The 25,277-nt window shown below is 35.1% G+C and overlaps 2 protein-coding genes across 3 annotated transcripts in view; one reads left to right on the forward strand and one right to left on the reverse strand.

The window, feature by feature from the left end:
- LOC132119127 (mitochondrial import receptor subunit TOM20 homolog B) overlaps positions 1-25,277 on the reverse strand; it is a 412,651-nt gene that overhangs the window by 50,376 nt on the left and 336,998 nt on the right. The window lies entirely within an intron of this gene.
- Positions 1-25,277, forward strand: part of LOC132119727 (zinc finger protein GLI2-like) — an 82,701-nt gene that overhangs the window by 17,332 nt on the left and 40,092 nt on the right. The gene's annotated exons all lie outside the window — the stretch shown is intronic.

Here is a 25,277-nt window from a genome sequence, read left to right on the forward strand (position 1 = left end):
TTCGTGAAGGAATCTGGTGGCCTGCCATAATAAAGGAAAGAGAAACCTATGATTTGCTGAAGAAAGGAGCGGAAAAATAAGCCACACAGTGGCAACAAGACCTTATTTATAGAGTGTGATTTTGACGCCTACATGACTAATATGACTCGTTTTTAAGTGCTGGGGGAAATTACAGCCGAGACTGAAGTGAAAGTGAATTTGAGATCCTAAGGACTAGCATTGATGGTATCAGACAGAGGTTTTATTGCTCTTTCATTGATTTTTTTAAAGGAACCACCAAGTGGCAGACAGTGAGTTGAGCATTATGTTTGATCAGTTGTATTCTTCTTAAAATACACAGACGTAAAACACTTCATGCATTTCACAGTATTAATTTAAAAATTTAATCATAAAGGTAAGAGTATACATCATTTGGGTGCTTCACCGACATGGATTAATATATCTATATAGTGCTTTAAATGGCTATTTTAAAATGAAATAATTGACCTCTAAAACAAAAACTCTTTCGTTATGTAATTGGTTAGATGCATTTCTTTCTAAAGGCACGTCCAGTGAGGAGAATCAGGTTCATCAAATTCATTTTTGGAAAATTGACTCTGAAAACATTAATTTATTAACAAATTAATTAAAATAAATCCCTTCACAATTTGTAACTTTTTAGTTTGTTTGCCTTTTGGGCCGCTGTGAAAAAAAAATTGTGTTTGCATTCAGTAGCTTATACGGCAGCATTTTTGATCCACGTAAAAAAATAACAAAAAAAAAAAAAAAAAAAATTATATATATATATTCATTTAAAAATTATATATAAAATATAAAAAACAATAAAAATTACTAAAACTACAAAAAATTAAATTTGTATTAGATTTTAATATTTCATGTTGTTATATATGTTTTTTTATTTAATCGTATACATATATAATTTTATATATTATATATATATATATTTGTATTTTATTACATTTTTTTTTATATATATTTTATTTTATTTAAACTGAATACATTTATGTACGAATAAAAAACAATTTAAAGTATTAATGGACTTTGGCCTCAACTTCCTGTTTCAAAAGGAAGCAATTCAACCCAAAGTCTGCTCAAGCTACGCCATAGTGTCTTTAAATACATTTTCTCTATTGATGTCATTGCCGTATAAGAGAAACAACTAAAACATAGTACTCTTATATATACCATGGTACTGAAAGGTCGCCATTATGCACTTTTGACACTCGGATCTGTTGTGGATGTAAACTTTCAGTATCTTCCGCAGAAGAGAGCGAGCATGTTTAAAACATGTCTGTAGACCGGTGATAAAAGTTGTCTGTAATGAGGCCGAAGGAGCTTGTTCTTACCTCCAGAGTATAACTGTTATGAATTAGTGAAAGCGGAGGACTGCGGCCGATCGAGATGCTGCTGGAAAGCACCTTTGAAATGATGATTCTGCTTCCTGATTAATGAAAGACTTTGGTGGCCTGCCATTATTTCAAACGATCATTAATTGTGCATCAAAGAATGGCGTGAAATTGGGACGTTTGTGATTGCAGTGTGAACTGTCTTTGGTTTTGGTGTGGGAAGGATGCTCTGAGAGACTCCAGACGGATGAATATTGATCACGTACTAACAGGTAGTTATTATTATTTTATATTTTTTAGCTGAGAAACCACAGCAAACTTAAGACCAAAAACTGATTCAAATCTGAGCATAAACTAAATAAAACCTCTTTTAATGCGCCGTGCAGAACTGTGTTGTTCGAAGCTCCTCTGTATTTGTGAATGATAACACATTCGATGTGACTGACGTCATGTTTCAATGAAAATACGTTTTCTCTATTCTGTAAAATAAAACCCCAAACTCTAGGAAGCACGTGTGAGAAACATATGAGACGGGAGAGACCTCCGTAAATCTGCATGTTTCTTGTAAGATTAAATTTGAGCATTAATCAGTGTTATTAGTGTTATTATAAATTAGTAAAAAAAAATGGTTTATTATTTAAATTAAAGTTAAATTAAAAAGTATTTTGTTTACTGAAATAAAATAAAATAAAATGATAATTTAATATTTTGAATTAGCTTTTATTTTTTACAATTTTTAATTTAAAAATAAAATATAAAAGGAAATGTAATGAAATATAAATATATATAAAAAAATAAATAAAATAAAAGCATTATATAAAAACATATTAAAATTGGGGAAAAATAAAATGTTACCTCGGCAAATAAATGAAATAAGTTAAAGTTGAAGGATTAAAATTAGTTAAAATAAATAAATGTTTTTTTTTACATGTACTAAAAAACAATTTAAATTATGTAGACGTTAAAAAAACTTTTAAAATGAAAAAAGCATGATAAAATGACCTAAATTGTAATGTAACAATTGTAACTTGATGCACTAAAATAAACTTATACTGGAATAAAAACTATATAAAGATATTTTAAAACAACAAAAACTAATAAAAAGACACAGTAATCTTTAACCAAAATTACCACGACAGAAGAAAATATAAAAGCCCTATATGACTTATTTATCTTCTGTAAAACATAAAAGAAGATATTTTAAAGTGTTCTATTGTTGTCTATACAGTGTTGTTTGCTTTCTAACATTCTTTAAAGTAACTTAGAAAAATTAAGTCAGAAATTTATGCAACGACTTTATGGGGATTTTTCGGGTGAACAATTCCTTTAACTAGTTTAACCAGCAATGACTTCCTCAACCAGCAGAACCAGAAAGACTGGCGATTGGCTAAAACCAGCATAAACCTGGTCTGTACTGGTCTATTCAGCAGGACTGGTTGAGTAGCATCCGATCTCTAAATAAAAGCGCGGCCGTTTACCGGCGGAAGAGCCTCAGCTGGCGACAGAGCAATTACTTATCGCTTTAATCCGCTTTATTATCCCGGCCCGCAGAGTCTGAGAAGTGAATATGGAGCGCGGGGCCCGAGAGACGAGGTCCTTGAACCCAAGATCAGATTCCCGAGAGCCTGGAGTCGCCTCTTTTAATATACGCTCGCATTCGGCCGCTTTACGGTCAGTGTGGAGTTTACAACAGAGCCCTTGTCACCTAAGTCATGCCCACCGCGAAGACGCCGCTATTAAAGCGCTCTGGTTTACACCCCTGTCCACCGTTATTTATCCCTGACGCTTTCCTCTCTATCAGACAACACGGCTAATGCAGACTTTTAATATGTTATTTACACATAAAAAACAAGCTATTTGTGTGAGGAGGGGAAAATAAATGGGCCGCCGCTCCCCTCGGCTCCGTTATATCTGAGTTTAACAATCTGGATTGCTAATAGAACCATTTATCATGAGAGCCGGTCATTTGTTTTATGTTAGGGGCCTGGGGCCCGCTCTCACAGACCTCTATGGAAATGCGTGCACGAATTATGAACCCGAGCGCGAGTCACCTGATTTAAAAGGGAAAACAATGCATGTATTCAATTAAAATGCGAGCAGGTGTCTCTGTGGTGCGTTTTACTGGACGCTGCGAGTTCTCGATGCATGAGGGTTATAAATGCGTTCGGGCAAATGGTGGCACTGGAATGCACTTGTGTTTGCATTGATGCATTTGGCAGATGCTTTTATCACATTGCATTCAGGATATATCAGTTCATGCATTCTCTGCAGGGCTTAAAATTAAAACTCAAGCACCAAATGTGAGTTGGTGAAAGTTGGTCAGTTGGCCAGAGAAATGCCTGAGAATGGGATATGCTTTAGAATATGGTTTAGCATTGCAATTATATAAGTGTATAAAAAGTTTCAGTCACTTATTACATGCATTTGAAAATATTATATGCGCCGAACATCTTGCAATGAGAAGGAGTTTATAAATTTGTTGTCAACATAAGAGAAGCATTTCAAAAGAGAAGCTTCTCTGCGGCTTTCTGCTAAAATATTACAAAATATAATAATATTTATATAAACATCTAATATAAATGATATATAATACAAAATGTATATAAAAATAAGTTATTATAATAATAAATTATTCATATTTTTATTATTAGATATTTTAATATTCAGAAGTATTATAGTGATGTTTATTTATTGATTTGTTTGTATAATTTGATGAAATAATAATTTAGTTAGTTATATATATATATAATATATATATATATATATATATATATATATATATATATATATATTGATTTGTTTGTATAATTTGATGAAATAATAATTTAGTTAGTTATATATATATATATATATATATATATATATATATATATATATTATTAATAAATAATTTTTAGTTCAGTAATATTATAGTGATATTAATTGATTTATTTGTTTTTATAATTTAATGAAATAATAATAATAAAATTGTTTTTCCACAATTTGTCCTGCCTGTGTTTTTTTTTTTTTATGAAACCATGCACATACAGTTTTATGGCTGGGAATTTTTTTTTATAACCAAATGTTCATAAATCACTGTCCATTGGCAGTTTAGTTCAGCCCCTGATTCCTTGGAAATGTTGCTTTTTGTTAATGCATTCAAATGCAGCATGCATGCATGCATCTTGATAAATGGCAATAAGGAGCAGCTTTTGTAGTGTTTTGTATTTATCTGAATTGCAGATTTGTCCAGTATTATTCATGTATTCAATAGTGCAATTATTCTTTCTGTAGAAGTGAGATTGCAAACTTTGGTGCAAAATATTACACTATGCATAAAACAAAAAAATCTATGCATTTCTATGGCGGCATGAGGTTGAACAGCGGAGCAGCTGAGGTTGCTCACGAGCCTGCGGGTAATGACTTGATTAACTGGAATCGGTGACTCTCCACATACATCATGGTGAAAGTGAGTTAGTCGTGTTGCGGCGTGATTGATGGCCACGCTAAGCGCCGCTGCAACTGGGTTTTCTGCTGAGTCGGGTCAGTCCTGAGGGAAGCGGTGGGCAGGATGCTTAACATCTTTACAGCCGCCACACAGACAATACGGGGTCAAGCGCAAATGCATATGCTTAAACGCATGTTTTGCAGCATGCAAACACAACATAAATTGATTTATGACGGGCTTGTTCGTGTTATTGAGTGCGTTTAAGTGAAACGCCAATACGTGATGTCTCTGGAAAGAGGTTCTGTGTTGTTAAAATGACACTTTTTGATTAATAAGCATTTAAAAACACGCCTTATCTGCTCCTCACGCATCCCACCTCGCATTTCATGTTGCATTATTCAAACCCAGTGCATTTTGTAAGAGGACGAGGGGCGGGATGGATGGTTGCGGGCCGGAGCGTGTAAATAGTTTTTTAAGAGAGGCTGGTTACAGATAAGGCCGGTTTGCTTTATCACCTGGATGAAGTGGCGGCGGTGACACTGAATAATTGACTGGCCTCACGGTAACTCCTCGCCTCAGGGGTCAGAGCGGCTGGCAGAGAAAAATGTGTCCGAAGCGGCTCTGTGTCCAGCTCTGACTGTAGAAGCACCTCCACTAATCTTCCTGAGGAGGAGTTTCCATCCTTCTAAATGAGTCTCTCACAGGACGGCTTTGCAGGCCTACAGAGGCTCTCTCTCTCTCTCTCTCTCTCTCTCTCAGCTTCACTGTGTGTAAATGCAGTAATGCAGCAGGTCAAAGAGAAACACTGCAGAAACTCAGAGCGGCTCTTTCTGTTGCTTGTTCATTCTGTCCTATGCTTTTCTTTAGTATGTTTCTTCTATCATTTGTTCATTCTGTCGTTTGTTCGTTCCATTGTTTGCTCTTTATTTTGTTTGTTTATTTTATTGTTTGTTCTTGCTATCATTTGCTTTCTTTCAATTGTTCATTCTGTCGTTTGCTCTATCGTTTTTTCTGTCTATCGTTTGTTCTTTCTATCGTTTCTTCTTTCGATCGTTTGTTCTTTCTATCATTTGTTCTTTCTATCGTTTCTTCTGTCTATCGTTTGTTCAGTCTATCGTTTGTTCAGTTTATCATTTGTTCTATATCGTTTCTTCTTTCTATCGTTTCTTTCTATCGTTTCTTCTGTCTATTGTTTCTTCTTTCTATCGTTTCTTCTTTCTATCGTTTCTTCTATCGTTTGTTCTGTCTATCGTTTCTTCTATCGTTTGTTCTGTCTATCGTTTGTTCTTTCTATCGTTTGTTCTGTCTATCGTTTGTTCTTTCTATCATTTGTTCTTTCTATCGTTTTTTCTTTCTATCATTTTTTTCTTTCTATCATTTTTTTCTTTCTATCGTTTGTTCTTTCTATCATTTGATCTTTCTATCTTTTTTTCTGTCTATCGTTTTTTTCTTTCTATCATTTGTTCTCTCTATCAATTGGTCTTTCTATTTTTTTTCTTTTTCTCGTTTGATCTTTCCATAATTTGTTTGTTAAATTGTTTGTTTCTTCTATCATTTGCTCTTTCTTTATTTTGTTTGTTCTATTGTTCAATCTATCTTTTTATCGTTTGTTTGTTCTGCCATGTATTCTGTTCTATCTATCTGTCAACCTATTAGACAAACTTAAACTTTTCTTCATACAATACAGTCATCTCACTTCTGTTCTTGAAGTTTCTGTGCACATTTTTCTATATTCCTACATACATATAGACATGGTATTTTCATGGTACTTTTAATATGTACCTCTATCACCATGCATTTTGGAAATGTACATTAGAGAGTAAATCCAGAATAAAAGCTCAGTTTTGTCCTCGTCTCGTGTACAGCACATGTGTATGTAATGAGAGCACCGCGCTGTAACAAAGACGCCAATTATTTCCATTTTTGCCCACATGGAAGCAGTTTTGCGCGTCAGTAATTGCTCTGCAGGTTACATACATTTTGTAAACATTTAGCTTGATGGCTTTAATCTGAGATTTCATTTGGGGCCCAGAAAGAGAGAAAGATTAAGTACAATTCTCAGTCTATTTATAAAGGGCCGCTCTGATTGCCGGATAAAAAATCAACTTCAGGGCTTCTTTTTTTTCTCTTTAGTGAGAAAAGAAAAAAGTTGTTTCTCGCGCCGCGGTTGAGTCATTAAAAGAGACTCCGAACAGGCTAGAAATCACAGGAAAGAAAAAGAGGAAAAAGTCAAGTCTCATATCAAACACTGCTCTTAAACCACAAGGGCTTTATGCATTATATATCAGGCCTTTCTGAAAAGAGACCGTGCCACGTTTTTATCCACTGAAATAATTAAAAAGCCAGAGGGATTGAGTTTTCACACACTAGCACATGTTGTTTAGCGATGGCGTGATGTTATTATGAGCTCACAGGGTTTGGCTGTGTTATAATAATGCGATACAGCCAAGATGTGAGCGAAAACCAGCTGTGCTCAATGAAACACTGCAATTAAGTGTATCAGATATTATTTGTTGCACTGGAATGCTTGATTCGGGCATCAAAGCCGAGACATAAATCTCACCCAGACGTGAGTTGCCCGAAAACAACACGCCCCATTCCTGCCCGTTTACAAGTGTTGGAGAGAAATACGAGCGCTCGGGGGGATTTCAGCAGCACGGATCTGTTCATCCCTCTGTGTTCCCAACAGTAAACACACTCTCTCCTCCGAGACGCTGTGACCTCTGGGATTTGACGGGGTTTTTACGGAGCACAGGCTTCCATCCCTAAAGGCTCAAACCTCTAATCCTTCATCTGCTGTATTCCCAACTGAAGCTGCTCTGTGGGAATTCAGCTGTGTTGCTGTTTAGAGGCCGTTTCTGTGGAACACAGAATAATGCGACTTTTAAACCAAACTCCTGTTTGTATTATCTAGAGAACAACCACCAGGTGATTCTTTACTAAAATTAAAATTAAAACTACAATGAAAAATACAAAAATAAAAACAAATTCTAAAAACAGTGTTATTATAGTTAATTAAAACTACTGGTTAGCATGGTACATTTTCTTAAGGACTGCTGTGAGTAAAGGAAAGGGCCCTGAATGTGCACCAGATTTGTTGTAGTTTTGACTGTGTTACTTGTGCTTCAAGACAGTTAAAGTGAGTCATGTTCTTCCTGTAAGAGAGTTTCTCTAAGGGTCCAGAGCCAAACATCCATAATAAACATCTGGATGAACAGAGAGAGAAGCGCATGTTTGTGTGGAAGAGATGACAGACAGGAGCTCAATGAGATGCAGCAGGCCTGAAACCATAATATATTATATTATATTATATTATATTATATTATATTATATTATATTATATTATATTATATTATATTATATTATATTATATTATATTATATTAACCTATTTTAAATGTTTTATATAAAGTTTTAGATTTTTTTTAAATAGATTAATATTTAAAATGAACTTTTTTATGTTTTTAGATAATGTAAAAATCTTTTAGAATATATTATTATTATTTTTTTAAAAGCATTAAAATATATAATAAAATATAATATAATATAATATAATATAATATAATATAATATAATATAATATAATATAATATATAAAAATTAATTATAAATAAAACTTTTTTAAAATAAGGATCTTATAAGTTTTTTATAAAATATTACGAATTATATATAATTTCAAAAAGTCTATATTTTTGTTGTATTACATTATATTATATTGTATTATAAAAACTAACATAAATTATATTTATATACTGTGTGCGTGTGTGTGTGTGTGTGTGTGTGTATATACACACACACACACACATGCATTTTTTATTTATTTATTTAGGATAGGTTGTGCTATTAAATTTAATCTGTCATGTGTTTCTCCCTATTCAGCTTTGAGAGAAACCGGGGAAAAAAGACCCCAATAATCTCACACGTGTCTCTAGAGTTACAGAAGTCTAAAACTCTGTATTCATGCATTCATTCATTTCTGTATGATGACTACTGGATCGTGTGTCTTCTGGGATTTGAGGAGAAACCTCTGAGCAATGGTTGATGCTGGAGCTGTGAGCTGTGAGCTGTGAGAGAGTCTGTTTCTGCAGGTTTCGCTCTGGTTTACCTGCCCTCTGTGTTCGGGTTATTACTCTGTCATCTCCGGCTCTGTCGTGTCTGATTGATGTCTCACGGCCGGCTCGGGTTAGCATCCCGCCTGCGGCCCTCGTTCTTCTGTGTGGCTTCAGAAGCGCTGCCAGGATTCAGCGCTGTGATCTGTCCTCGAGGAAACACTGAGTGTGAAGCTGTGTTCCTGCCAGCAGACGAGGCCTGGATGAGTTTGAGGTCTCTGTGTGTCGAGACGACGTGTTTCTAAGCGGCTGACGCCTTGATAAACGACTGAAGATAATTAGCACCATGACATCTTCATATATTACATAAAGAGACGCCTCCACACATGAACTGAGCATTCAAACTATTTCTATGCTAGTTTGTTCATGAGCTTTGAGTAAGCAGCTCAAAACGAAAGTGAAGAAATTAAATTATGAATCAGAAATGATGCAGTGACTGCTAATGATGCAATGACATTATGATTGCATAAACATATTTTTTCTTTAGAGAAAGGTGCACTGATGATGCACTTTCAAACGATTTCAATTAATTGTTTTTGATTATATATAAACAGATATTAACTGACAGTTTTAAAAAAAATAAAGTTTTTATATAATGTTATTATATTATACATTATATTTTGTTTATATATATATATATATATATATGCATACATAAAAGTAAAAGTGTAAAATGTAGAAAGTTTTATATTTGATATTATATTTGATAATATCTAAAACTAGATATTCATAGATTATTTAAACATGTAAAATGTATTATTTTCATATATGTATTATATGATATATCACTGTTCAATAAAATTAATGAAATTTAAGTTAAAATAAATACAATATATCATATTATACTATAATGTTTTACTATATATAAAATTAATAATTTTAATATACAATTAAGATATTAGATTTTCAGCAAAACACAAGATTGTTTTCTTTAAATATCAAAATTAATTTTTTTGCATAAAATAACCAAAAACATCTTCCAATGGGGTCAGAAAATAAACTTTTTCTTTGTGTCATTTTGCATCTCAACTTACTCGTAATGCATCGGAATTTAAGAATATAAAAAAAAATATATATTTTTTTTTGCAGTGCTGAAATCATGATTGTGAGTTTTGCATTGACATGCACCCATATATTCCTCAGAAATCTTCATCTTTAAAGAACTTTTTCTTCTTTATAGCTTGCCATATGATCTCTGACTAACACCTACGCTGTTAAAGAGAGATTTGAGATGCTGTGGTGAATTCTGACCCATGCACTCGTCTTCACTGATCTGAACCAACCATAGAGAGACTATTAACCAGAGGCAGCAGCTTCCTTCCACTGTTTCTGATTCAACATGAAACTCATTGTGGGGTTTTTTCCCCTCGTAAACACTGAAATGCTAATGACCGTCTATTAGTTAACCCAACACTTTGGTTAGTGTTACCACAGAGTTCAGAGACTTTAAGGGTTTGTGGACCAGATGTGAAGAAAAATAGAGTGGAGCGCGAGCGAAGGAAGCTGAGATCAGAACAGCAGAGTGATATAAACAGACTTTGGGTCAGTGTGGTGTTGATCTGTTATGCAAATCATCAGTTCCAGGGTTGTGTTCAAAGCCGAGGAGTTGAAAACATCCCGAGCTCCGCTGGGCCTCATAAAGACTCAGCGAGCTCCGACAAACGCCGCCGACTGCTTTCAGTAAATCTTCACCCTCTTGGCTGACAAAAGATCTGCTCTTGAATGAATTTCTTTGTGCTCATTCGGGCCGGTTCCTCTCCGCCCCCTTCGAGTGGCTGCTCTGAGGCCCCTCAGCTCTCCAGTGAAGGGCCAGGACGTCCCGTGGCACGAGCCCATCGAGGGATCAGTGGGATGATGTCACTCAGTGTTGTGTGATGGATGGATTGCTGTGGGTCTCTGTTGTTTTGATGCTGATCTTGATAAAAGAGAGAAACAGATTACAGTGAGAGTCACTGACGAGCAGCACCTGAGACACCCGTCTGTCTCTCCATCTGTCTGTCTGTATCTGTTCATTCTGTCTATCTGTCCATCTATTGATTTTGTCTTTCTATCTGTTCTGTCTATCTGTCTGTTGTGTAGTTCTGTCTATCCATCCGTTCTTTCTATCCATCCATTCTGTTGTTCTGTCTATCTATCCGTTCTTTCTATCTGTCCATTCGGTTGTTCGGTCTATCTATCCGTTCTTTCTATCTGTCCATTCTGTTGTTCTGTCTATCTGTCTGTTCTTTCTATCCGTCCATTCTGTTGTTCTGTCTATCTATCCGATCTTTCTATCTGTCCATTCTGTTGTTCGGTCTATCTATCCGTTCTTTCTATCTGTCCATTCTGTTGTTCTGTCTATCTGTCTGTTCTTTCTATCCGTCCATTCTGTTGTTCTGTCTATCTGTCCGTTCTTTCTATCCGTCCATTCTGTTGTTCTGTCTATCTGTCCGTTCTGTTCAGGGGAAGTCGTGGCCTAATGGTTAGAGAGTCGGACTCCCAATCGAAAGGTTGTGAGTTCGAGTCCCAGGCCGGCAGGAATTGTGGGTGGGGGGAGTGCATGTACAGTTCTCTCTCCACCTTCAATACCACGACTTAGGTGCCCTTGAGCAAGGCATCGAACCCCCAACTGCTCCCCGGGCGCCGCAGCATAAATGGCTGCCCACTGCTCTGGGTGTGTGCTCACAGTGTGTGTGTGTGTGTGTTCACTGCTCTGTGTGTGTGCATTTCGGATGGGTTAAATGCAGAGCACAAATTCTGAGTATGGGTCACCATACTTGGCTGAATGTCACGTCACTTTCACTGTCACTGTTGTTCTGTCTATCTGTCCGTTCTTTCTATCTGTCCATTCTGTTGTTCTGTCTATCTGTCCGTTCATTCTATCTGTCCATTCTGTTGTTCTGTCTATCTGTCCGTTCTTTCTATCTGTTGTTCTGTCTATCTATCCGTTCTTTCTATCCATCCATTCTGTTGTTCTCTCTATCTATCCGTTCTTTCTATCTGTCCATTCTGTTGTTCTGTCTATCTGTCCGTTCATTCTATCTGTCCATTCTGTTGTTCTGTCTATCTGTCCGTTCTTTCTATCTGTTGTTCTGTCTATCTATCCGTTCTTTCTATCTGTCCATTCTGTTGTTTGGTCTATCTATCCGTTCTTTCTATCCATCCATTCTGTTGTTCTGTCTATCTGTCTGTTCTTTCTATCTGTCCATTCTGTTGTTCTGTCTATCTGTCTGTTCTTTCTATCCGTCCATTCTGTTGTTCTGTCTATCTGTCTGTTCTTTCTATCTGTCCATTCTGTTGTTCTGTCTATCTGTCCGTTCTTTCTATCCGTCCATTCTGTTGTTCTGTCTATCTATCCGTTCTTTCTATCTGTCCATTCTGTTGTTTGGTCTATCTATCCGTTCTTTCTATCCGTCCATTCTGTTGTTCTGTCTATCTGTCTGTTCTTTCTATCTGTCCATTCTGTTGTTTGGTCTATCTATCTGTTCTTTCTATCTGTCCATTCTGTAGTTCTGTATATCTGTCCGTTCTTTCTATCTGTTGTTCTGTCTATCTATCTGTTCTTTCTATCTGTCCATTCTGTTGTTTGGTCTATCTATCCGTTCTTTCTATCCGTCCATTCTGTTGTTCTGTCTATCTGTCTGTTCTTTCTATCTGTCCATTCTGTTGTTCTGTCTATCTGTCTGTTCTTTCTATCCGTCCATTCTGTTGTTCTGTCTATCTATCTGTTCTTTCTATCTGTCCATTCTGTAGTTCTGTATATCTGTCCGTTCTTTCTATCTGTTGTTCTGTCTATCTATCCGTTCTTTCTATCTGTCCATTCTGTTGTTTGGTCTATCTATCCGTTCTTTCTATCCATCCATTCTGTTGTTCTTTCTATCTGTCCGTTCTTTCTATCTGTCCATTCTGTTGTTCTGTCTATCTATCTGTTCTTTCTATCTGTCCATTCTGTTGTTCTGTCTATCTATCCGTTCTTTCTATCTGTCAATTCTGTTGTTCGGTCTATCTGTCTGTTCTTTCTATCCGTCCATTCTGTTGTTCTGTCTATCTATCCGTTCTTTCTATCTGTCCATTCTGTTGTTCGGTCTATCTATCCGTTCTTTCTATCTGTCCATTCTGTTGTTCTGTCTATCTGTCTGTTCTTTCTATCCGTCCATTCTGTTGTTCTGTCTATCTATCCGTTCTTTCTATCTGTCCATTCTGTTGTTCTGTCTATCTGTCTGTTCTTTCTATCTGTCCATTCTGTTGTTCGGTCTATCTATCCGTTTTTTCTATCTGTCCATTTTGTTGTTCTGTCTATCTGTCTGTTCTTTCTATCCGTCCATTCTGTTGTTCTGTCTATCTGTCTGTTCTTTCTATCCGTCCATTCTCTTGTTCTTTCTATCTGTCCGTTCTTTCTATCCGTCCATTCTGTTGTTCTGTCTATCTGTCCGTTCTTTCTATCCGTCCATTCTGTTGTTCTGTCTATCTGTCCGTTCTTTCTATCCGTCCATTCTGTTGTTCTGTCTATCTGTCTGTTCTTTCTATCCGTCCATTCTCTTGTTCTTTCTATCTATCCGTTCTTTCTATCCGTCCATTCTGTTGTTCTGTCTATCTCTCCGTTCTTTCTATCCGTCCATTCTGTTGTTCTGTCTATCTGTCCGTTCTTTCTATCCATCCATTCTGTTGTTCTGTCTATCTGTCCATTCTCTCTATCCGTCCATTCTGTTGTTCTGTCTATCTATCCGTTCTTTCTATCCGTCCATTCTGTTGTTCTTTCTATCTGTCCATTCTGTTGTTCTGTCTATCTGTCTGTTCTTTCTATCCGTCCATTCTCTTGTTCTTTCTATCTGTCCGTTCTTTCTATCCGTCCATTCTGTTGTTCTGTCTATCTCTCCGTTCTTTCTATCCGTCCATTCTGTTGTTCTGTCTATCTGTCCGTTCTTTCTATCCATCCATTCTGTTGTTCTGTCTATCTGTCCGTTCTTTCTATCCATCCATTCTGTTGTTCTGTCTATCTGTCCGTTCTTTCTATCCGTCCATTCTGTTGTTCTGTCTATCTGTCCGTTCTTTCTATCCGTCCATTCTGTTGTTCTGTCTATCTGTCCGTTTTTTCTATCCGTCCATTTTGTTGTTCTGTCTATCTGTCCGTTCTTTCTATCCGTCCATTCTGTTGTTCTGTCTATCTGTCCGTTCTTTCTATCCGTCCATTCTGTTGTTCTGTCTATCTGTCTGTTGTGTAGTTCTGTCTATCCATCCATTCTGTTGTTCTGTCTATCTGTCTCTTCTTTCTATCTGTCCATTCTGTTGTTCTCTCTATCTATCCGTTCTTTCTATCTGTCCATTCTGTTGTTCTGTCTATCTGTCCGTTCTTTCTATCTGTCCATTCTGTTGTTCTGTCTATCTGTCCGTTCTCTCTATCCGTCCATTCTGTTGTTCTGTCTATCTAGCCGTTCTTTCTATCCATCCATTCTGTTGTTCTGTCTATCTATCCATTCTTTCTGTCTGTCCATTCTGTTGTTCTGTCTATTTCTCCGTTCTTTCTATCCATCCATTCGGTTGTTCTGTCTATCTGTCCGTTCTTTCTATCCATCCATTCTGTTGTTCTGTCTATCTGTCCGTTCTTTCTGTCTGTCCATTCTGTTGTTCTGTCTATCTGTCCGTTCTTTCTATCCATCCATTCTGTTGTTCTGTCTATCTATCCATTCTTTCTGTCTGTCCATTCTGTTGTTCTGTCTATTTCTCTGTTCTTTCTATCCATCCATTCTGTTGTTCTGTCTATTTCTCTGTTCTTTCTATCCGTCCATTCTGTTGTTCTGTCTATCTGTCTGTTGTGTAGTTCTGTCTATCCATCCATTCTGTTGTTCTGTCTATCTGTCTGTTGTGTAGTTCTGTCTATCCATCCATTCTGTTGTTCTGTCTATCTGTCCTTTCTCTCTATCCGTCCATTCTGTTGTTCTGTCTATCTGTCTCTTCTTTCTATCTGTCCATTCTGTTGTTCTCTCTATCTATCCGTTCTTTCTATCTGTCCATTCTGTTGTTCTGTCTATCTGTCCGTTCTTTCTATCTGTCCATTCTGTTGTTCTGTCTATCTGTCCGTTCTCTCTATCCGTCCATTCTGTTGTTCTGTTTATCTAGCCGTTCTTTCTATCCATCCATTCTGTTGTTCTGTCTATCTATCCATTCTTTCTGTCTGTCCATTCTGTTGTTCTGTCTATTTCTCCGTTCTTTCTATCCATCCATTCGGTTGTTCTGTCTATCTGTCCGTTCTTTCTATCCATCCATTCTGTTGTTCTGTCTATCTGTCCGTTCTTTCTATCCATCCATTCTGTTGTTCTGTCTATCTATCCATTCTTTCTATCCATCCATTCTGTTGTTCTGTCTATTTCTCCGTTCTTTCTATCCATCCATTCTGTTGTTCTGTCTATCTCTCCGTTCTTTCTATCCGTCCATTCTGTTGTTCTGTCTATCTGTCCGTTCTATCTATTTGTAGGCTCGGCTGTAAGAAATTAGATGCTCCTCCATCTCATCGAATGTGATTACAGTGTTTGTAATGAGTGTGGTCGCGTTACCCCTGACTGTCTCATGCTCTGTTATTAGTGTGGATCCATTACAAACCTTCCGCCTGCTGTAGAGGGAAACCCAATGAAGCCCCACTCTCACCATATGCCGCCCGTCCCGAGTCGCTCCAGTCGGGATGAGATGTGGGGGGTCACCTCATGGATCCTGTTGTTGTGCTCTTGTTTCATAATCAGACGCTTCGTAACGCCCCCAAACCCCCATAATCACGGGACCCTTCATCAGTACAGTCCCAGCGAGAGGCTAGAATTACACGAAACCAAGAAGAAAAACAGGCTTTTGTCTTTGATTATTCTCTGATGGTTTTATGAAGCGCAGTTGTTTTTATTCACAGATCACAACTTTGCATTTTATTGCATGTTTAACCCTGCAAAGCCTGACATATGAAATAATAGTCAGAAAAAAATCCATTAAAAATAGAACAGTTTATTGAACCTTTAGACAAAAAAAAAATTGCATATGTGTTTTTTGTTAAGTATCATATTTGATGCATCAGGCATTTCCTGGATCATAACGTCTGATACAGTTGGAATATTAAACGGCTCAGTTTTATTCAGAGACTCAATCTGAGCAAAACATTTTAATTTGGTGCAGATGCTGGACAAAAAGGATGAAATTCTGATGCTTGTAATGTAAATCAATGAGATCTTTGAGCAGATGCTTACATAAAATGATATAAATATCAGTCATCACTCTATATATCTAATAACATAAGAGGGAATTTAAATGATCCAAACATTTACCGCTGATTGAGAGCTGAAGAAATCAAGGCTCCTCAGAAGATCATTCCTCCGCTGAGGAACAGTGAAAGTAAAGCTTCTGGAAACAAACGCTCCTCAGAAGATCCTGAGGATCAGATTTGAGAGTCTAAAACATGATTGATGGAGAATCAAGTAAAGCTGAGCTGCTTCAGTCCAGGAAGAGTTCATCTGGAGATATTACTGACCTTAGTCTGACCTTAACTTGATAAAAGACACGTGAAGCACAAAAAGTAAAAACAAAATTCGAACAAAAAACACCAGCCATTACTACGTAGCTTTTAATAAGCGCCATAAATCCAGTAGTTTTGCCGCTAAAGCCTAGTTAGTTTAGTTTTAACACTCTGAGGCTAATTACATCGCTGTGTGCTTCAGCTCGACACACAAGAGCGTGAAAGCTAATTACAGTGTGTCCCAAACCAGGCCACGACAAAACAGGGTCAACAGCCTCGTCTCTCATTAATCGACGCGTTCTGCCTTAAGCAATGCGAACCGTCTGCAGAGTTAATTACTCAATTAAATAGCTTCAGTTAACGGCTCGCGATGCTCCAGACAGACTGCCAGAAAGTCATCCGAGATCTTTAATACCTTTTATTTCTCTGTCTTTGGTTCTCCGGGGAGATCTTTTAATCTAATTATCTTATGAAACATTTTGATCTGTGCACCTGAAGATCAAACCAGAGGTGATGATTAGACTGCACTTCAGTGTGCGTTTAATTGATTTAGCTCTAGAAATTAGACATTTTGTGCTCTCTTTTTTCACTTTTTTAGCATGAGTGTAACACGATTAAGAGAAAAAGACTCTCAGTTGTCAGTGTCATTCATGTAGCACCATTAAAAACAAACTGACCAGGAAACACATTTTGCCAGTATTTGAGTTTATTCTGACAATACTTAGAGCCGCACAAATAATTTAAATAAAATTGCAATTGTGACATGGCTCGAATTGACAAGAATTTTGGTTTTGTAATTGTAAAGTTGTAAAAATAGAATTATTATATTATATTATATTATATTATATTATATTATATTATATTATATTATATTATATTATATTATATTATATTATATTATATTATATTATATTATATTGTAATACGTGTATTTTACAAGTATTTTTTTATTTTATTCATTAATAATAAGAATCATAATCAGACATTATTATTCACATATATTATTATTATTATTATTATTATTATTATTAAATAATAATTATGCTTCATTAAAAATTTAATTTGACCAGGCAATTTCGCAATTTATATTTATTTATTTATTTACTACAGATGAGTATTATATTATATTATATTATATTATATTATATTATATTATATTATATTATATTATATTATATTATATTATATTATATTGTAATACGTGTATTTTACAAGTATTTTTTTATTTTATTCATTAATAATAAGAGTCATAATCAGACATTATTATTCACATATATTATTATTATTATTATTATTATTAAATAATAATTATGCTTCATTAAAAATTTAATTTGACCAGGCAATTTCGCAATTTATATTTATTTATTTATTTACTACAGATGAGTATTATATTATATTATATTATATTATATTATATTATATTATATTATATTATATTATATTATATTATATTATATTATATTATATTGTAATACGTGTATTTTACAAGTATTTTTTTATTTTATTCATTAATAATAAGAATCACAATCAGACATTATTTTTCACATAGATTATTATTATTATTATTATTAATATTATTATTATTATTATTATTAAATAATAATTATGCTTCATTAAAAATTTAATTTGACCAGGCAATTTCGCAATTTATATTTATTTACTACAGATGAGTATTATATTATATTATATTATATTATATTATATTATATTATATTATATTATATTGTAATACGTGTATTTTACAAGTATTTTTTATTTTATTCATTAATAATAAGAATCATAATCAGACATTATTATTCACATATATTATTATTATTATTATTATTATTATTAATAAATAATAATTATGCTTCATTAATAATTTAATTTGACCAGGCAATTTCGCAATTTATATTTATTTATTTATTTACTACAGATGAGTATTATATTATATTATATTATATTATATTATATTATATTATATTACAATAGTATTATTTTTATTTTGTAATAATAAAAATCATAATTAAAAAATGTTATTTAATTTTTTTAAAGTCATATTGATGTATAATTGTAACATTTTGGGCCAAATTTTGAGCATTACATATGAGGAGAATATGATTGCCAGTTCTCAGTTTTCTTTATATGATATATTTGTTATTTATCTTTTATTTAAGGCAGATAAAAGGCTGCTTACTGGTGCATCTCAAGCAAGATGTTTGAGATCTTTATGAGCAGTACAGAAAGACTTAGATCAACATTACAGTTTCCTGAGACGGATGAGAGTTCAATCAGCACGTCTTCATGAGTTTACAAAGCTGAATTTGACTCTGTATGACAACAAATCTCAAGTATTTCCTCTCTGACCTCGATTTGCATCATGCAGACATTAATTTTACAGCCCTCAGCTTCAGAAACATGATGCAAACGTAAAAGAAAGATGGAAAATCAAGCCTGGCTTTCTGAGAAACAGGACAATCTTTTGAAAAACTTGCGGCCCTCCTGCAACGTGTGCTGATTACCCACGATCCCCTGCTAAGAGCGAGACTGACTGCACCGACAGATGTTTCTCATTCTGAGAGAAAAACCTTCTGCTGTGAGACCAGACGGGACGGAGAAGATGTGCTGTACGTCACTTTATATCAAATAAACCCCTGAAATGGAGTCAAATCTATCTAAACTCTGCAGGACAGATGTTTTGAAATGAATTCATCTTGTGGAAAAAGCACATTTGTCTGCTTACAGTTAAAGGATGTAACCGTTTTCCATAATATAAACACTCGGATCGAGAAGAAATGAGTTTTTCCCTCTAATATTAGCATCTGTAAAGTAGTTCGGTGGCTTTGATTTGATTTGTATTTCTGTGATGTTACATTAGTGTGTAGCTCCGCCCACAATTATCTTTGATTTGTCAGAAATCCCGTTCGTTATAGTTATGATGCACAACAACTATATTTGATTGGCTGTGATCTGAAGTGCACTATTTTTTCTTTTTAGCATGAACAGAAAACTACTACTACTGTGTAATCTGGAAATTAAAATTCAGAGCTTCTCATTTATTTTGTGTTTTTTACGCAAGAAATTGTCAACTTAATAATGACAATTATTAGCTGTATTCTTGTATTATTTAAAAATTGACATTTAAAGTATTAGGGCTACACTGTTCATTAAAATAAAGCTGAAATGGCAATATGGTTGCAATTTAATTAAATAAATATATGCACAACCAAAGATCATCATCATCATTATTAGTATTATTATATTATGAATTATTACATTAACATCTGTTAATAAATATATAATATTTTTATGAATGTACTTATAACGAATATATAATTTTTAAATAGTAATATTAGTTTTTTGTCGTTTTTATTTGGTTATAATAATAAAATTAATCTGAATACAATTTTTATTATTATTATTATTATTATTATAATGAGGAAATATTACAGCAGCATTTGTTAATAAATATATAATAATAAATAACATTTTGTCTTTTATAATAAAAACAATATAATTTAAAAACTAAATATTTATTATTTTAAATGTAAATATTTTTTAAATATTAAATATAGGTCATATGTCAAGTTAAATAATAAAAAAAACTAATTTATTAATATTATTATTATTATTATTATTATTATTAGTTTATTATTATGAAATATAACAACAATATTGTTTATAAATGTATAATATTTATATTCACCTAATATGTAATTATAAATAGTAATATTTGGTTTTACTTTGTTCATTATCATTATTGCTATTAATTTTTAGATGTATTGATATATAATTACAAAATATTTGCCCAAAATGTGCAATGGTACAAACTTTTTTATTTATTTTGTACATAGAAATCGCAATTTAATAAAAAAAAAAAAATTGTTAGTCTTTCAATCACACAGTCCGTTCCTGTGATAGCAGATAACGTCCCGCTCTGTCTCTTCTGAGTGCTTCGCAGAGGCTCTATTTTAGTTTTATCCTCCAGAGCCAGAGGCGAGTGTCAGAGAGTGTGAAGCAGGACGTGACGGAGGTTATTCTGCGCTTGTGAAGCCATCGATCAGAGACACAAGGACACGGACGCTGATGCTCGGCTTGACCTCTCGTTCTTACACCACACCAAACATCCTGCTAAACTAAAACATGAAAGAAAACTTAAAAGCTGCTTTTAATGCTGTATCATGATGAATTTACATTGTTTTTATGAAATAAAATAATCATTTATACAGTGTTATTTTAGAATAAATGAGATAATACAATAGTTTCTATTCTATTTAACTTTTTGTTTAGGTTTAAGTAATACGAAATAAGAAATGTGGCCTCGGCAGTTTACTAAAACAAAATCAATTTCATGTTTTTTTTTACATTTTATCTTATTTCAGTTGAATTTATTTATGACCAATTTTTTATGTCTTTATTTTTTGTAAACTATAATAACTCTGGATAAGCATATTAGGGCTGCATATTAATCAAAATAAAACTGAATTTGCGATATGACTGTGATTAAATGAAATATATGTGCTGCATGTTTCAGACACTTTTTTAAATAAAAATAAATTAATAAATTAATATATATATAATAAGAAAAAATCTTAATTTTAAAGTTGCACTATATAATAATAATAAATTATTATTATTTTTTTTTAATGATATTACAAAATATTGCAATAATATAATATTTTGAATATATATATAGTAGTATATGAATAGTAATATTTTGTTTCATGTTTTATAATAATAATAACTTTATTATTATTAGTAGTAGTAGAACTATATTATTATTAGTAGTAGTATTTTAATATCATATTGATTTATAATGACACATCTTTTGGCCAAATTATTATTTTATGTTTTATTTTATTTTCCTAGAATAACCATTTTGTCAAGGAAATCCATTCTTTGATGATAAGATTAACTTTTTGTTGTTGTTGTTGTTATTTAATTAATTTTATATTATAAATAATATTACATGTTTTATGACACCAAACATCCTGCTTTAAAGTCGGCATGAAATAAAACTTTTTTATAGTATATTTTTTTTAAGTATTTAACTTTTTTTTATTAAATGAGGCAAAAAAAAGGTATGGAGGTAAGGAATTGAGTTTCACATTGACTTCAGGTGAAGTAAAGCACCTTTTGAGAGTCTAGTTACCGGTGACCCCGCAGAACACAATGGATGGTTTCAGGTGCGATTGTGCTCTTCTTCTAAATGAGCCGCGTCCTTGTTTAATTTACAGATGCGCTCGAGGAGTAATTTGTGCCTTCAGCTGCAGCTCTGGGCCAGCTGTTATCCCCCTCGCCCCCTTGGAGGGGTTTCGCCGGGCTAATATGAATGTAAGAAACCACGTACGCTGACGGCGCCCACAGAAACGCCACTTTAATGCATCGCATCTTAATTATCACCCTTATTCATTCAGCATCAGCGCTTCTGCTTGCTCCGTCTCTCCGACAGGGCTCTTTTTATCACAGCACCAGTCTTAAAGATAATAAACTTCAGCTTTAGGGTAATTACTTAATCTGGACAAACCTGTGTGTTAAGCAGCACTATTACGAGCAGAGGTGATAAATCAGGGGCTGGAGATGGCGGGCCGATCACCACGGCCTGTAATCAGTCTTACAGACTCTTGTGGTCTTAAGTACCTAGATTACACAAACAGCATGCTAACAACACACATCTCGCACTCTGTTTGTCCTTCTGCTTTACCTCCAGCATGCTGGGCTTACTAAGAATATGTAGGGATATGGATGAGGATGGATGGATGGATGGATGGATGGAATGACAGATAGATCAATGGATGGATGGATGAAACGTTGGGTGGATAAAATGACAGATAGAACAATGGATGGATAGAATGATAGATAGAACGATGGATGGATGGAATGACAGAGAGAACGATGGATGGATGGATGGATGGATGGATGGATGAAACGTTGGATGGATAAAATGACAGATAGATAGAACGATGGATGGATAGATGGAAAGAATGACAGATGGAACGATGGATGGATGGATGGAAGGATGGATGGATGAAACGTTGGATAAATAAAATGACAGAATGATGGATGGATGGAATGACAGATAGAATGATGGATGATAGATAGAAGAATGGATGGATGGATGGATGATATATGGGTGAAATGAGATAGAATGATGGAGGGATGTATATGGATGGATGGATGGATGGATCAATAAATATAATAATGGATGGATGGATGAATTAATAAATATAATAATGGATGGATAGATGGATGGATGGATGAATAGAATGATGGATGGATGGATGGATGTATAAATAGAATGATGGATGGATGGATGTATAAATAGAATGATGGATGGATGGATGGATGGATGGATAAATAAATATAATGACGGATGGATGGATGGATGAATAAATATAATGACGGATGGATGGATGAATTAATTCACGAATTAAAAAGGAACCTAATTCTTCAATTCTGAATTCTTTTTCACAACCCTGTGTTTTAGATACCCAGTGTTAGCAGGTCACATCCCAGAATGCACTGGGTCTGCTAGTGTATAGTGGTTGGCATAGCGATGTTTAGGTAGGCCTGAGGCCAGATATTTCTACAAGAATTTCCTGTCTAATTTCCCCTCCTGATTCTGTGAGTAATGCCCAAAGCTTTTTTAATTGCGCTGCAAAGACCCCGGCCACTCAAAAGGCCATTATTGTTTCGGAGAACTTCCTGTAAAATGAAACCATTTACCCCTTTAGATCCTGGGATTAGGGTCCAACAAAGATGAGAGGGGTTGTGCTTGCTTGGCCCAAATATTCAAAGCCGTTTAAAGTTAAGGGGGACCATGTTTATCTGATCGAGAGCTAAAATGTTCTTCACACTAAAAAAAATGGTTCTTCTAAGAACTGTTTATTGGAAGGTTCTTTGGGAAGCCAAAAAATGGTTGTTCTACACTCTTAAGGTTCTTTATTGGAATTTATGGTTTCACCAAGAACCTTTATTATCCATGAAACTTTTCCACAAAATGTTCTTTACAGAGAAAAAGGATAGTTAATGTAGTGCAAAGCCTCTACGAGTTTCCATCTTCTGTTTAACTGAAAAGAAGATATTTTGAAGAATGTTAGTAACCAAACAGTTGACAATAGTCATTGACTTCCATGTTATTTTATTCTTCCTACTATGGAATTCAGTGGCTACCAGCAGCTATCTCTCTTTTCCAATGTTGTACAAAACAAGAGAGAAATTCATCTTCACAATAATAAAAATAATGGTTCTTTTGAGAACTGCTTACTGGAAAACCAAAAATGGTTCTTCTACACTCTTAAGAATGAAGGTTCTTTGTTGGACTTTATAGTTGCATCAATAACCTTTAATATCCATGAAACTTTTCCATCCCACAAAAGGTTCTTCATAAAATAGTTGTCATTTACTCACCCTCAAGCTATTTCAAACCTCCATGAGTTTCCGTCTTCTGTTAGTAGCCTTTGACTTCCATAGTGTTTTTTTTTTCCTATTATGGAAGTCAGTGGCTACCATCAGCTATCTCTCTTTTCCAGTGTTCAACAAAATAGCAGAAGAGAGAAATTCACCTTCACACTGAAACAAATAATGTTTCTTTTTAAAACTATTCACTTAAAGGGTTCTTTGAGGAACCCCAGTTTTTTATTGGTTTAGAAGCTCCATAAAGATCCCAGCGAGAAGTGGCCAGGTTAACAAGTGCATGAAAAAGTCATCCGCTCTGGAGCAGCACGCAGCACGCGGCCCGACACTGAAAAAGTCTGCACACCTCTGCGCCATTCCCCCAGATGTGAAAACAAATGTTATCACCTAAAGACTAATAGATGCGAGAGGCTTCACGGAAACTCTGCAGCCGCGCCGCAGCCCTGGGGGATAGAGCTCGGAGAAGCTGGTAAACGTGCCTCTTGAACTCTCCAGAGCGATCCTCTTTTGTTCTTCCCGTCATGGAGGAACAATGGAGCTGTCTGCATGATCGAATAATCCTGCCTGCTCCTCCGGTGATGGGGGCCCGGACATCAGCGGCGCCCGAGCCTCTACGGGGGGAGAACAGGTCGCGAATGGGGTGGGTGTTTGTGCTGACATGAAAAATGCGACGGCTGGAAATAACAGTGGTAATGTGGATAATTGAGGGCGGGCACAGATGAATGAGGCTGCGGGGTAACGTGTCGTTTTAATGACAGAGACCGGGGTGGGTTCGCGTTTGCCACCGTCTTATTTCGGTCGGGAGTGTTTACGGAGGCACAAACGTTTGGGTTTAAGTTGTGTAGTTTTCATGCTTCCAATTACCCTAGTTTGTGTCTTACTTTTGCATCTCCTCCTCCGCCGAAGTTGTGATTAAAGCACAAAATCTGGTTTAACCGGACCCGCGTGATTAGGATTCATGCATTGCTCCGTGACTTCAGCTCGGGAGAATTCCTGCAGAGGCTCTGTCATGTTCTGCTGACCCACTTCACTCCTTCTTTTGTCCTCGACCTCTCTTCCCATCGGCCCCTGCAATAATTCACTTGCTGCATTAGTAATGGCGCATTAACTGCGGCCGGGCGCTGAATGCAACCTCCTTGCACCGTTTACAGACCATCTCTTGAGTTTCTCCGTTTCTCTACTATCTAAAGGTCAGACTGGAGCTTCGTGCTCCAGTTGCGTGTTTTAGACTGCTGGTGTGATTTCAACAGCTGTGTGGCATTACTATAGTGCATGTCAGGTGTATTTTATGGTGTTTTTTATTAATTAAAGGCAACCAGAGGCATTTTCCATGACAAATAGTATAAAGAGAGCACATGAGTCCAGCTAGTCAGGCAGCTTATTTGATTGCGCTAAAAACATGCCAAATATGCAGACTGTAAAAGTAAAGATTGCTTATTGTCACGTTTGATGACTGAATTTAAGTACAAACTCTTCTCAGAGTTTCGATGTCTCCTTTGTTAAGTTTGTGATTTTGCAGGTAAATTTTAAGAT

Source organism: Carassius carassius, chromosome 38 (genome assembly GCF_963082965.1).
Source record: "Carassius carassius chromosome 38, fCarCar2.1, whole genome shotgun sequence".
NCBI classification, from domain to species: domain Eukaryota; kingdom Metazoa; phylum Chordata; class Actinopteri; order Cypriniformes; family Cyprinidae; genus Carassius; species Carassius carassius.